This window comes from Stenella coeruleoalba, assembly GCF_951394435.1.
Source record: "Stenella coeruleoalba genome assembly, contig: scaffold_84, whole genome shotgun sequence".
NCBI classification, from domain to species: Eukaryota; Metazoa; Chordata; class Mammalia; order Artiodactyla; family Delphinidae; genus Stenella; species Stenella coeruleoalba.
In genome coordinates, this window is record NW_027646246.1 from 1,092,805 (window position 1) to 1,105,684 (window position 12,880).

Here is a 12,880-nt window from a genome sequence, read left to right on the forward strand (position 1 = left end):
GCATGCTGAGCCTTTGGTTAATTCCTCTTCCTGGTGAGAAATGAGAGTTAAATTTGCCCGTCCAGACACCTCCAGCTAGCCTCTCATTGGTTCTCGCTATTCCTGTTCATCTTCCGCAGAAATTGCAAACTGGGCCAAACAGGAGGTTAAAGGGACTGACTCTCCAAGTCGGGAGAGTGTTAGTAAAGCATCTGGAATGTTGCACCCGAGTACCAGGGTAGGAAAACTGAGACATATTTGAACACGTCTCCCGTTCACATGGTTGATCATACTCTGGGTTCCACATGCATGTTTTAGCTGAAGGAAGAATACCTTAAACCTGGAGAGTTGAGACCCGTGGAATGGGTACCGTGCAATATGACTTCAAAGGGTCTTCATTTGCTCACCGAACCTCTCCAATCCTATCACTGCTGAGTTTATGCCCCTGTACACACGCTTGATTCTCTTTCGGAGACATAGAAATCCATAGGTTTTAAGATACTTACTAGTCAGGTACATTCTTAGGCATTTAATATGGGGTTTTGAGTCCATTTCGTTGAGCAAGGAGTAGCTCTTGTCTATTCCATATTTGGCTTAAGGAACTTTATCTGTGCTCATTTCAATCTCTGGTTTTATGCAGCACCCCAACTCACCTTGCCCCTTAAGCAAGCATAAGTTGGTTTTCTAAATTTGAGACCCTGTTCTGTTTTGGAATGCAGTTCCTGTGTAGCCAAGTTTCCATTCCGTGTATTACTGATATCTTATGATGTTTCTTTTTCTGTGTGACTTATTTCAGTTAGAATCATCGTACCTGAATCCACTCATTATGCTGCTACGGGCCTGATGACATAGATTTCATTGCTGAGTGATACTGCATTGTACGTAAGTACCACAAGTTCTTTATCCATTTTTCACTTTCTGTGATATTGAACTTGTACGGTAAACGAGGTTCTTGTAAACAGAGGCGTCCAAAACTTTGGGGTGGCTGTGTCTTTTTGATTTTAATTTCCCTAAGCTATAGGACCATAAGTGGAAGTGCCCTAGGCTCTGTTGCTTTGTTTTCTAGGTGTTTCAGGAAACACCATACACTTCTCCGGAGTGTCTGTTGGCAATTTACATCCCGCCCATCAGCATAACAAGGCTCCCAGTTCTCAATGGCCTGTCCTGCCTTTCTGGATTTTACACTTTTTTCAGATGGCCCTTTTGACCGGGGGGAAGTGAGACTTCGTTGTAGTGCAGATTTCCTTTGCAAGCTTGCTTGGTTGGCCAAAAAGGGCGTATGCGTTTTTTCCTGAATATATTCAGGAAAAAACGCATACGCACTTTTTGGCCAAGTGCATCATTGTGGACGTTCTGCCTCTTTTCCTATGCTTTCAATGCAATTCCAGTCTACCTCCTGAAATCGGTTTCCTGCAATTCTGCCCCGCTTTCAAGTCCTCTTGGCAGCCTTACTTCAGTCTATTTTTGGACGATAGCTGTCATTTATAACTCTGCAGGTTTGTGAATTACAGTGCCCCTGAGCTCCTTTCTTCAACTCGCTTTCTTGTGACCTGGCCGCAACACCGCAGGATGCCTTCAGGCCCTAATCTGGTTCCGGCACGGCACGCTGAGCCTTTGGTTAATTCCTCTTCCTGGTGGGAAATGAGAGTTAAATTTGCCCGTTCAGACACCTCCAGCTAGTCTGTCATTGGTTCTCGCTATTCCTGTTCATCTTCCGCAGAAATTGCAAACTGGGCCAAACAGGAGGTTAAAGGGACTGACTCTCCAAGTCGGGAGAGTGTTAGTAAAGCGTCTTGAATGTTGCACCCGAGTACCAGGGTACGAAAACTGAGACATATTTGAACACGTCTCCCGATCACATGGTTGATCATACTCTAGGATCCACATGCATGTTTTAGCTGAAGGAAGAATACCTTAAACCTGGGTAGGTGAAACCCGTGGAATGGGTACCATGCAATATGACTTCAAAGGGTCTTCATTTGCTCACCGAACCTCTCCAATCCTATCACTGCTGCGTTTATGCCCCTGTACACATGCTTGATTCTCTTTCGGAGACATAGCAATCCATAGGTTTTAAGATACTTACTAGTCAGGTACATTCTTAGGCGTTTAATATGTGGTGTTGAGTCCATTTCGTTGAGCAAGGAGTAGCTCTTGTCTATTCCATATTTGGCTTAAGGAACTTTATCTGTGCTCATTTCAATCTCTGGTTTTATGCAGCACCCCAACTCACCTTTCCCCTTAAGCAAGCATAAGTTGGTTTTCTAAATTTGAGACCCTGTTCTGTTCTGTAATTCAGTTCCTGTGTAGCCAAGTTTCCATTCCGTGTATTAGTGATATCTTATGATGTTTCTTTTTCTGTGTGACTTATTTCAGTTAGAATCATCATACCTGAATCCACTCATTGTGCTGCTAAGGGCCTGATGACATAGATTTCATTGCTGAGTGATATTGCTTTGTAAGTAATTTCCACAACTTCTTTATCCATTTTTAACTTTCTGCGATGTTGAACTTGTACTGTAAACGAGGTTCTTGTAAACAGAGCCGTTCCAAACTTTGGGGTGGCTGTGTCTTTTTGATTTTAATTTCCCTAAGCTATAGGACCATAAGTGGAAGTGCCCTAGGCTCTGTTGCTTTGTTTTTTAGATGTTTCAGGAAACACCATACACTTCTCCCGAGTGTCTGTTGGCAATTTACATCCCGCCCATCAGCATAACAAGGCTCCCAGTTCTCCATGGCCTGTCCTGCCTTTCTGGATTTTACACTTTTTTCAGATGGCCCTTTTGACCGGGGGGAAGTGAGACTTCATTGTAGTGCAGATTTCCTTTGCAAGCTTGCTTGGTTGGCCAAAAAGGGCGTATGCGTTTTTTCCTGAATATATTCAGGAAAAAACGCATACGCCCTTTTTGGCCAAGTGCATCATTGTGGACGTTCTGCCTCTTTTCCTATGCTTTCAATACAATTCCAGTCTACCTCCTGAAATCGGTTTCCTGCAATTCTGCCCCGCTTTCAAGTCCTCTTGGCAGCCTTACTTCAGTCTATTTTTGGACGATAGCTGTCATTTATAACTCTGCAGGTTTGTGAATTACAGTGCCCCTGAGCTCCTTTCTTCAACTCGCTTTCTTGTGACCTGGCCGCAACACCGCAGGATGGCTTCAGGCCCTAATCTGGTTCCGGCACGGCACGCTGAGCCTTTGGTTAATTCCTCTTCCTGGTGGGAAATGAGAGTTAAATTTGCCCGTCCAGACACCTCCAGCTAGCCTCTCATTGGTTCTCGCTATTCCTGTTCATCTTCCGCAGAAATTGCAAACTGGGCCAAACAGGAGGTTAAAGGCGCTGACTCTCCAAGTGGGGAGAGTGTTAGTAAAGCGTCTGGAATGTTGCACCCGAGTACCAGGGGAGGAAAACTGAGACATATTTGAACACGCCTCCCGATCACATGGTTGATCATACTCTAGGTTCCACATGCATGTTTTAGCTGAAGGAAGAATACCTTAAACCTGGGTAGTTGAAACCCGTGGAATGGGTACCATGCAATATGACTTCAAAGGGTCTTCATTTGCTCACCGAACCTCTCCAATCCTATCACTGCTGCGTTTATGCCCCTGTACACATGCTTGATTCTCTTTCGGAGACATAACAATCCATAGGTTTTAAGATACTTACTAGTCAGGTACATTCTTAGGCGTTTAATATGCGGTGTTGAGTCCATTTCGTTGAGCAAGGAGTAGCTCTTGTCTATTCCATATTTGGCTTAAGGAACTTTATCTGTGCTCATTTCAATCTCTGGTTTTATGCAGCACCCCAACTCACCTTTCCCCTTAAGCAAGCATAAGTTGGTTTTCTAAATTTGAGACCCTGTTCTGTTCTGTAATTCAGTTCCTGTGTAGCCAAGTTTCCATTCCGTGTATTACTGATATCTTATGATGTTTCTTTTTCTGTGTGACTTATTTCAGTTAGAATCATCATACCTGAATCCACTCATTGTGCTGCTAAGGGCCTGATGACATAGATTTCATTGCTGAGTGATATTGTTTGTAAGTAATTACCACAACTTCTTTATCCATTTTTAACTTTCTGCGATGTTGAACTTGTACTGTAAACGAGGTTCTTGTAAACAGAGCCGTTCCAAACTTTGGGGTGGCTGTGTCTTTTTGATTTTAATTTCCCTAAGCTATAGGACCATAAGTGGAAGTGCCCTTGGCTCTGTTGCTTTGTTTTTTAGATGTTTCAGGAAACACCATACACTTCTCCCAAGTGTCTGTTGGCAATTGACATCCCGCCCATCAGCATAACAAGGTTCCCAGTTCTCCATGGCCTGTCCTGCCTTTCTGGATTTTACACTTTTTTCAGATGGCCCTTTTGACCGGGGGGAAGTGAGACTTCATTGTAGTGCAGATTTCCTTTGCAAGCTTGCTTGGTTGGCCAAAAAGGGCGTATGCGTTTTTTCCTGAATATATTCAGGAAAAAACGCATACGCCCTTTTTGGCCAAGTGCATCATTGTGGACGTTCTGCCTCTTTTCCTATGCTTTCAATACAATTCCAGTCTACCTCCTGAAATCGGTTTCCTGCAATTCTGCCCCACTTTCAAGTCCTCTTGGCAGCCTTACTTCAGTCTATTTTTGGACGATAGCTGTCATTTATAACTCTGCAGGTTTGTGAATTACAGTGCCCCTGAGCTCCTTTCTTCAACTCGCTTTCTTGTGACCTGGCCGCAACACCGCAGGATGGCTTCAGGCCCTAATCTGGTTCCGGCACGGCACGCTGAGCCTTTGGTTATTTCCTCTTCCTGGTGGGAAATGAGAGTTAAATTTGCCCGTCCAGACACCTCCAGCTAGTCTCTCATTGGTTCTCGCTATTCCTGTTCATCTTCCGCAGAAATTGCAAACTGGGCCAAACAGGAGGTTAAAGGCGCTGACTCTCCAAGTGGGGAGAGTGTTAGTAAAGCGTCTGGAATGTTGCACCCGAGTACCAGGGGAGGAAAACTGAGACATATTTGAACACGTCTCCCGATCACATGGTTGATCATACTCTAGGTTCCACATGCATGTTTTAGCTGAAGGAAGAATACCTTAAACCTGGGTAGTTGAAACCCGTGGAATGGGTACCATGCAATATGACTTCAAAGGGTCTTCATTTGCTCACCGAACATCTCCAATCCTATCACTGCTGCGTTTATGCCCCTGTACACATGCTTGATTCTCTTTCGGAGACATAACAATCCATAGGTTTTAAGATACTTACTAGTCAGGTACATTCTTAGGCGTTTAATATGCGGTGTTGAGTCCATTTCGTTGAGCAAGGAGTAGCTCTTGTCTATTCCATATTTGGCTTAAGGAACTTTATCTGTGCTCATTTCAATCTCTGGTTTTATGCAGCACCCCAACTCACCTTTCCCCTTAAGCAAGCATAAGTTGGTTTTCTAAATTTGAGACCCTGTTCTGTTCTGTAATTCAGTTCCTGTGTAGCCAAGTTTCCATTCCGTGTATTACTGATATCTTATGATGTTTCTTTTTCTGTGTGACTTATTTCAGTTAGAATCATCATACCTGAATCCACTCATTGTGCTGCTAAGGGCCTGATGACATAGATTTCATTGCTGAGTGATATTGCTTTGTAAGTAATTACCACAACTTCTTTATCCATTTTTAACTTTCTGCGATGTTGAACTTGTACTGTAAACGAGGTTCTTGTAAACAGAGCCGTTCCAAACTTTGGGGTGGCTGTGTCTTTTTGATTTTAATTTCCCTAAGCTATAGGACCATAAGTGGAAGTGCCCTAGGCTCTGTTGCTTTGTTTTTTAGATGTTTCAGGAAACACCATACACTTCTCCCAAGTGTCTGTTGGCAATTTACATCCCGCCCATCAGCATAACAAGGTTCCCAGTTCTCCATGGCCTGTCCTGCCTTTCTGGATTTTACACTTTTTTCAGATGGCCCTTTTGACCGGGGGGAAGTGAGACTTCATTGTAGTGCAGATTTCCTTTGCAAGCTTGCTTGGTTGGCCAAAAAGGTCGTATGCGTTTTTTCCTGAATATATTCAGGAAAAAACGCATACGCCCTTTTTGGCCAAGTGCATCATTGTGGACGTTCTGCCTCTTTTCCTATGCTTTCAATACAATTCCAGTCTACCTCCTGAAATCGGTTTCCTGCAATTCTGCCCCGCTTTCAAGTCCTCTTGGCAGCCTTACTTCAGTCTATTTTTGGACGATAGCTGTCATTTATAACTCTGCAGGTTTGTGAATTACAGTGCCCCTGAGCTCCTTTCTTCAACTCGCTTTCTTGTGACCTGGCCGCAACACCGCAGGATGGCTTCAGGCCCTAATCTGGTTCCGGCCCGGCATGCTGAGCCTTTGGTTAATTCCTCTTCCTGGTGGGAAATGAGAGTTAAATTTGCCCGTCCAGACACCTCCAGCTAGCCTCTCATTGGTTCTCGCTATTCCTGTTCATCTTCCGCAGAAATTGCAAACTGGGCCAAACAGGAGGTTAAAGGGACTGACTTTCCAAGTCGGGAGAGTGTTAGTAAAGCATCTGGAATGTTGCACCCGAGTACCAGGGTACGAAAACTGAGACATATTTGAACACGTCTCCCGATCACATGGTTGATCATACTCTGGGTTCCACATGCATGTTTTAGCTGAAGGAAGAATACCTAAAACCTGGGTAGTTGAAACCCGTGGAATGGGTACCATGCAATATGACTTTAAAGGGTCTTCATTTGCTCACCGAACATCTCCAATCCTATCACTGCTGCGTTTATGCCCCTGTACACATGCTTGATTCTCTTTCGGAGACATAGCAATCCATAGGTTTTAAGATACTTACTAGTCAGGTACATTCTTAGGCGTTTAATATGCGGTGTTGAGTCCATTTCGTTGAGCAAGGAGTAGCTCTTGTCTATTCCATATTTGGCTTAAGGAACTTTATCTGTGCTCATTTCAATCTCTGGTTTTATGCAGCACCCCAACTCACCTTTCCCCTTAAGCAAGCATAAGTTGGTTTTCTAAATTTGAGAACCTGTTCTGTTCTGTAATTCAGTTCCTGTGTAGCCACGTTTACATTCCGTGTATTAGTGATATCTTATGATGTTTCTTTTTCTGTGTGACTTATTTCAGTTAGAATCATCGTACCTGAATCCACTCATGATGCTGCTACGGGCCTGATGACATAGATTTCATTGCTGAGTGATACTGCATTGTACGTAAGTACCACAAGTTCTTTATCCATTTTTCACTTTCTGTGATATTGAACTTGTACTGTAAACGAGGTTCTTGTAAACAGAGGCGTCCCAAACTTTGGGGTGGCTGTGTCTTTTTGATTTTAATTTCCCTAAGCTATAGGACCATAAGTGGAAGTGCCCTAGGCTCTGTTGCTTTGTTTTTTAGATGTTTCAGGAAACACCATACACTTCTCCCGAGTGTCTGTTGGCAATTTACATCCCGCCCATCAGCATAACAAGGCTCCCAGTTCTCCATGGCCTGTCCTGCCTTTCTGGATTTTATACTTTTTTCAGATGGCCCTTTTGACCAGGGGGAAGTGAGACTTCATTGTAGTGCAGATTTCCTTTGCAAGTTTGCTTGGTTGGCCAAAAAGGGCGTATGCGTTTTTTCCTGAATATATTCAGGAAAAAACGCATACGCCCTTTTTGGCCAAGTGCATCATTGTGGACGTTCTGCCTCTTTTCCTATGCTTTCAATGCAATTCCAGTCTACCTCCTGAAATCGGTTTCCTGCAATTCTGCCCCGCTTTCAAGTCCTCTTGGCAGCCTTACTTCAGTCTATTTTTGGACGATAGCTGTCATTTATAACTCTGCAGGTTTGTGAATTACAGTGCCCCTGAGCTCCTTTCTTCAACTCGCTTTCTTGTGACCTGGCCGCAACACCGCAGGATGGCTTCAGGCCCTAATCTGGTTCCGGCACGGCACGCTGAGCCTTTGGTTATTTCCTCTTCCTGGTGGGAAATGAGAGTTAAATTTGCCCGTCCAGACACCTCCAGCTAGTCTCTCATTGGTTCTCGCTATTCCTGTTCATCTTCCGCAGAAATTGCAAACTGGGCCAAACAGGAGGTTAAAGGCGCTGACTCTCCAAGTGGGGAGAGTGTTAGTAAAGCGTCTGGAATGTTGCACCCGAGTACCAGGGGAGGAAAACTGAGACATATTTGAACACGTCTCCCGATCACATGGTTGATCATACTCTAGGTTCCACATGCATGTTTTAGCTGAAGGAAGAATACCTTAAACCTGGGTAGTTGAAACCCGTGGAATGGGTACCATGCAATATGACTTCAAAGGGTCTTCATTTGCTCACCGAACATCTCCAATCCTATCACTGCTGCGTTTATGCCCCTGTACACATGCTTGATTCTCTTTCGGAGACATAACAATCCATAGGTTTTAAGATACTTACTAGTCAGGTACATTCTTAGGCGTTTAATATGCGGTGTTGAGTCCATTTCGTTGAGCAAGGAGTAGCTCTTGTCTATTCCATATTTGGCTTAAGGAACTTTATCTGTGCTCATTTCAATCTCTGGTTTTATGCAGCACCCCAACTCACCTTTCCCCTTAAGCAAGCATAAGTTGGTTTTCTAAATTTGAGACCCTGTTCTGTTCTGTAATTCAGTTCCTGTGTAGCCAAGTTTCCATTCCGTGTATTACTGATATCTTATGATGTTTCTTTTTCTGTGTGACTTATTTCAGTTAGAATCATCATACCTGAATCCACTCATTGTGCTGCTAAGGGCCTGATGACATAGATTTCATTGCTGAGTGATATTGCTTTGTAAGTAAATACCACAACTTCTGTATCCATTTTTCACTTTCTGCGATGTTGAACTTGTACTGTAAACGAGGTTCTTGTAAACAGAGGCGTCCCAAACTTTGGGGTGGCTGTGTCTTTTTGATTTTAATTTCCCTAAGCTATAGGACCATAAGTGGAAGTGCCCTAGGCTCTGTTGCTTTGTTTTTTAGATGTTTCAGGAAACACCATACACTTCTCCCGAGTGTCTGTTGGCAATTTACATCCCGCCCATCAGCATAACAAGGCTCCCAGTTCTCCATGGCCTGTCCTGCCTTTCTGGATTTTACACTTTTTTCAGATGGCCCTTTTGACCGGGGGGAAGTGAGACTTCATTGTAGTGCAGATTTCCTTTGCAAGCTTGCTTGGTTGGCCAAAAAGGGCGTATGCGTTTTTTCCTGAATATATTCAGGAAAAAACGCATACGCCCTTTTTGGCCAAGTGCATCATTGTGGACGTTCTGCCTCTTTTCCTATGCTTTCAATGCAATTCCAGTCTACCTCCTGAAATCGGTTTCCTGCAATTCTGCCCCGCTTTCAAGTCCTCTTGGCAGCCTTACTTCAGTCTATTTTTGGACGATAGCTGTCATTTATAACTGTGCAGGTTTGTGAATTACAGTGCCCCTGAGCTCCTTTCTTCAACTCGCTTTCTTGTGACCTGGCCGCAACACCGCAGGATGGCTTCAGGCCCTAATCTGGTTCCGGCACGGTACACTGAGCCTTTGGTTATTTCCTCTTCCTGGTGGGAAATGAGAGTTAAATTTGCCCGTCCAGACACCTCCAGCTAGTCTCTCATTGGTTCTCGCTATTCCTGTTCATCTTCCGCAGAAATTGCAAACTGGGCCAAACAGGAGGTTAAAGGCGCTGACTCTCCAAGTGGGGAGAGTGTTAGTAAAGCGTCTGGAATGTTGCACCCGAGTACCAGGGGAGGAAAACTGAGACATATTTGAACACGTCTCCCGTTCACATGGTTGATCATACTTGGGTTCCACATGCATGTTTTAGCTGAAGGAAGAATACCTACAACCTGGGTAGTTGAAACCCGTGGAATGGGTACCATGCAATATGACTTCAAAGGGTCTTCATTTGCTCACCGAACCTCTCCAATCCTATCACTGCTGCGTTTATGCCCCTGTACACATGCTTGATTCTCTTTCTGAGACGTAGCAATCTATAGGTTTTAAGATACTTACTAGTCAGGTACATTCTTAGGCGTTTAATATGCGGTGTTGAGTCCATTTCGTTGAGCAAGGAGTAGCTCTTGTCTATTCCATATTTGGCTTAAGGAACTTTATCTGTGCTCATTTCAATCTCTGGTTTTATGCAGCACCCCAACTCACCTTTCCCCTTAAGCAAGCATAAGTTGGTTTTCTAAATTTGAGACCCTGTTCTGTTCTGTAATTCAGTTCCTGTGTAGCCAAGTTTACATTCCGTGTATTACTGATATCTTATGATGTTTCTTTTTCTGTGTGACTTATTTCAGTTAGAATCATCGTACCTGAATCCACTCATTATGCTGCTACGGGCTTGATGACATAGATTTCATTGCTGAGTGATACTGCATTGTACGTAAGTACCACAAGTTCTTTATCCATTTTTCACTTTCTGTGATATTGAACTTGTACGGTAAACGAGGTTCTTGTAAACAGAGGCGTCCCAAACTTTGGGGTGGCTGTGTCTTTTTGATTTTAATTTCCCTAAGCTATAGGACCATAAGTGGAAGTGCCCTAGGCTCTGTTGCTTTGTTTTTTCGATGTTTCAGGAAACACCATACACTTCTCCCGAGTGTCTGTTGGCAATTTACATCCCGCCCATCAGCATAACAAGGCTCCCAGTTCTCCATGGCCTGTCCTGCCTTTCTGGATTTTACACTTTTTTCAGATGGCCCTTTTGACCGGGGGGAAGTGAGACTTCATTGTAGTGCAGATTTCCTTTGCAAGTTTGCTTGGTTGGCCAAAAAGGGCGTATGCGTTTTTTCCTGAATATATTCAGGAAAAAACGCATACGCCCTTTTTGGCCAAGTGCATCATTGTGGACGTTCTGCCTCTTTTCCTATGCTTTCAATGCAATTCCAGTCTACCTCCTGAAATCGGTTTCCTGCAATTCTGCCCCGCTTTCAAGTCCTGTTGGCAGCCTTACTTCAGTCTATTTTTGGACGATAGCTGTCATTTATAACTCTGCAGGTTTGTGAATTACAGTGCCCCTGAGCTCCTTTCTTCAACTCGCTTTCTTGTGAGCTGGCCGCAACACCGCAGGATGGCTTCAGGCCCTAATCTGGTTCCGGCACGGCACGCTGAGCCTTTGGTTAATTCCTCTTCCTGGTGGGAAATGAGAGTTAAATTTGCCCGTCCAGACACCTCCAGCTAGTCTCTCATTGGTTCTCGCTATTCCTGTTCATCTTCCGCAGAAATTGCAAACTGGGCCAAACAGGAGGTTAAAGGGACTGACTCTCCAAGTCGGGAGAGTGTTAGTAAAGCGTCTGGAATGTTGCACCCGAGTACCAGGGTACGAAAACTGAGACATATTTGAACACGTCTCCCGATCACATGGTTGATCATACTCTAGGTTCCACATGCATGTTTTAGCTGAAGGAAGAATACCTTAAACCTGGGTAGTTGAAACCCGTGGAATGGGTACCATGCAATATGACTTCAAAAGGTCTTCATTTGCTCACCGAACATCTCCAATCCTATCACTGCTGCGTTTATGCCCCTGTACACATGCTTGATTCTCTTTCGGAGACATAGCAATCCATAGGTTTTAAGATACTTACTAGTCAGGTACATTCTTAGGCGTTTAATATGCGGTGTTGAGTCCATTTCGTTGAGCAAGGAGTAGCTCTTGTCTATTCCATATTTGGCTTAAGGAACTTTATCTGTGCTCATTTCAATCTCTGGTTTTATGCAGCACCCCAACTCACCTTTCCCCTTAAGCAAGCATAAGTTGGTTTTCTAAATTTGAGAACCTGTTCTGTTCTGTAATTCAGTTCCTGTGTAGCCACGTTTACATTCTGTGTATTAGTGATATCTTATGATGTTTCTTTTTCTGTGTGACTTATTTCAGTTAGAATCATCGTACCTGAATCCACTCATGATGCTGCTACGGGCCTGATGACATAGATTTCATTGCTGAGTGATACTGCATTGTACGTAAGTACCACAAGTTCTTTATCCATTTTTCACTTTCTGTGATATTGAACTTGTACTGTAAACGAGGTTCTTGTAAACAGAGGCGTCCCAAACTTTGGGGTGGCTGTGTCTTTTTGATTTTAATTTCCCTAAGCTATAGGACCATAAGTGGAAGTGCCCTAGGCTCTGTTGCTTTGTTTTTTAGATGTTTCAGGAAACACCATACACTTCTCCCGAGTGTCTGTTGGCAATTTACATCCCGCCCATCAGCATAACAAGGCTCCCAGTTCTCCATGGCCTGTCCTGCCTTTCTGGATTTTATACTTTTTTCAGATGGCCCTTTTGACCGGGGGGAAGTGAGACTTCATTGTAGTGCAGATTTCCTTTGCAAGTTTGCTTGGTTGGCCAAAAAGGGCGTATGCGTTTTTTCCTGAATATATTCAGGAAAAAACGCATACGCACTTTTTGGCCAAGTGCATCATTGTGGACGTTCTGCCTCTTTTCTTATGCTTTCAATGCAATTCCAGTCTACCTCCTGAAATCGGTTTCCTGCAATTCTGCCCCGCTTTCAAGTCCTCTTGGCAGCCTTACTTCAGTCTATTTTTGGACGATAGCTGTCATTTATAACTCTGCAGGTTTGTGAATTACAGTGCCCCTGAGCTCCTTTCTTCAACTCGCTTTCTTGTGACCTGGCCGCAACACCGCAGGATGGCTTCAGTCCCTAATCTGGTTCCGGCACGGCACGCTGAGCCTTTGGTTATTTCCTCTTCCTGGTGGGAAATGAGAGTTAAATTTGCCCGTCCAGACACCTCCAGCTAGTCTCTCATTGGTTCTCGCTATTCCTGTTCATCTTCCGCAGAAATTGCAAACTGGGCCAAACAGGAGGTTAAAGGCGCTGACTCTCCAAGTGGGGAGAGTGTTAGTAAAGCGTCTGGAATGTTGCACCCGAGTACCAGGGGAGGAAAACTGAGACATATTTGAA

The 12,880-nt window shown here is 44.1% G+C and overlaps 1 long non-coding RNA gene across 1 annotated transcript in view; it reads left to right on the top strand.

Annotated features, from left to right (window-relative positions):
* LOC307181240 overlaps window positions 1-10,298 on the top strand; it is a 1,005,010-nt gene extending 994,712 nt beyond the window's left edge. The window contains exon 5 of the long non-coding RNA XR_013826197.1: window positions 10,254-10,298. This is a non-coding gene — a long non-coding RNA (uncharacterized lncRNA). The remainder of the gene's footprint in view (window positions 1-10,253) is intronic.
* Window positions 10,299-12,880: the final 2,582 nt, after the last annotated feature.